Raw genomic sequence first — 2,500 nt, 5'->3', positions numbered from 1 at the left:
GTGGCATTTCAAAAAGTTAAAAAAAATAAAAATAAAAGCTGAAAGGGTGGAGAATATAATATTTACATGTTAGAGGTTAATTTATCAAGGATTTTGATCTATTTGGTGCTGATGTGGCACAGTGTAGTGTTAAAAAAATAAAAGTAAATGAAGGATGCATATTTGCAAACAAGTATTGTCACAATACAAAATGTTGGGTTTTGAAATTACAATGCTAGTTTATATGTTATGAGATTAAAATTTCAGAGTCTAGGTTGTATGATTAAAAGAACAAAGTATGAGTTGAGGGGTTAGGGGTTAGGGGTTAGGGTTTAGGGTTTAGGGTTTTAGGGTTTGCATGGGGTATATAAACCTAGATTCTAGGATTCACATAGATTATATAAAGGGTTTAGAAAGTTGGGCTTGGAGTATGTAAAGAGAAGATAGATTTAAGAATTCACACAAACAAAAATAAATTGGATGTGGAGTGTGAAGGATGAAGAATTGAAGACATTAAGTTTCAGTGGTGATGGATTAGTTAGTGGGCAATGATTACCTGTACGATGCATTAGTTAGCAAGTCATTAACATATTTGTACAACCAATTGATTGCACACACACAAATTTATCTCCAAAGTGACATGTAAACGATTTAGTGGATTTTTGACATGACATGGACTACCACGTGGCAGCCACATCAGCAAGGTAACACGTGGCACTTGAAAAAATCAATTTAGTATTCTTCTGCCTTTTATTTTTCTACCTTATTCCAGTTAATTAAATTACTTTAATATTTTTAATTCACCAATTTATTTTTATTTTTATTTATATTTCTGTCTAGGCGCAAGACTGGGCGGCCAGCAAGGAGTCGAGACAGGGAGTTAATTTTAAAATTGATTTTTAAAAAATGATTTATTTATTTATTTCCACCTATGCGGAAGACTGGGCGGCCAACGAGGAGTCGAGACAGCCAGGAGTCGGGACTTGGGCAAGGGAGCGGGACAAGAGGTCGGGACTCGCGGCGGGACAAGGAAGAGGAGGAGGAAGTCCGGGACTCGCGACGGGACTGGGACTCGCGCCGGGACTAGGGAGTCGCGGCGGGACAAGGAAGAGGAGGAGGAAGTCCGGGACTCGGCGGGACAAGGAAGAGGAGGAGGAAGTCCGGGACTCGCGACGGGACTGGGACTCGCGCCGGGACTAGGGAGTCGCGGCGGGACAAGGAAGAGGAGGAGGAAGTCCGGGACTCGCGACGGGACTGGGACTCGCGCCGGGACTAGGGAGTCGCGGCGGGACAAGGAAGAGGAGGAGGAAGTCCGGGACTCGCGACGGGACTGGGACTCGCGCCGGGACTAGGGAGTCGCGGCGGGACAAGGAAGAGGAGGAGGAAGTCGCGGCGGGACAAGGAAGAGGAGGAGGAAGTCCGGGACTCGCGCCGGGACTAGGGAGTCGCGGCGGGACAAGGAAGAGGAGGAGGAAGTCCGGGACTCGCGCCGGGACTAGGGAGTCGCGGCGGGACAAGGAAGAGGAGGAGGAAGTCCGGGACTCGCCACGGGACTAGGGAGTCGCGGCGGGACAAGGAAGAGAAGGAGGAAGTCCGGGACTCGCGACGGGACTGGGACTCGCGGCGGACAAGGAAGAGAAGGAGGAGGTCCGGGACTCGCGCCGGGACTAGGAAGAGGGGGAGGAGGTCCGGGACTCGCGACGGGACTAGGAAGTGGGGGAGGAGGTCCGGGACTCGCGCCGGGACTAGGGAAGAGGAGGAGGAGGAGGAAGGCCGGGACTGGGACTCGCGGCGGGAGTAGGTAGTGGGGAGGAGGTCCGGGACTCGCAGCGGGACAAGGAGGAAGTCGGGGAGGAGGGCCGGGACCAGGAGTCGCGGCGGGGATAGCAGGCAGGACAGGGAGGGTGGGTGGTCTTCCACAAAAAAAAGTGTGTCTCGGAACTTCCTTAGTGCAGTAGGACGGGGGGGCCTGCCGAATCCCACAGAGAGTACTATGTGGGGAAGGGTTCCTCTGAAGCGTCTCGGGAAAAGTCGTGAGGGGGTGACGGTTGCTCGGTGCCTACGGGTCCCGACTGCTCGCTGCCTTCTTTGAGCCCAGTACCGACGTTCGCAGGGGGATACCTGGATACTACTGGGGTTACCTGGATACTTCTGGCGTGTTACCTTGGATCAGTGAGGAGTGGGGGTTAGTTTCCCGGCGACGCGACCCTCTGAGGAGGTCCCGCGGAGGGTCGCCGAGTATTATATGGTGAGCTGGCTGTCAAGGATTGTGAGTCCCGCTGCCAAAATTTTTTTTGGTGCGCGGGCGACTGGAAAAAGAGGGTTGGTCTTGTGCCGATACGCGTAACGTCGCAGCGAGTCCCAAGAGCTAGTAACCATTTTTGGCGGGGGGCGATGGCCTCGGTATTGTCAAGCCATTCTCTCATTCATTTGGGAGGGTGGGGAGAAGTGTTTGCCGAGGCCGTTCAAGCTCCGCCTGGTCGACCACCACTGTGACCGCCACCGCGCTCGATCTCTATTG

This window comes from Physcomitrium patens, chromosome 20 (genome assembly GCF_059467195.1).
Source record: "Physcomitrium patens ecotype Gransden chromosome 20, ASM5946719v1, whole genome shotgun sequence".
NCBI classification, from domain to species: domain Eukaryota; kingdom Viridiplantae; phylum Streptophyta; class Bryopsida; order Funariales; family Funariaceae; genus Physcomitrium; species Physcomitrium patens.
The sequence above is the reverse complement of the archived record's forward strand: the minus strand, read 5'-3'. Positions refer to the sequence as shown.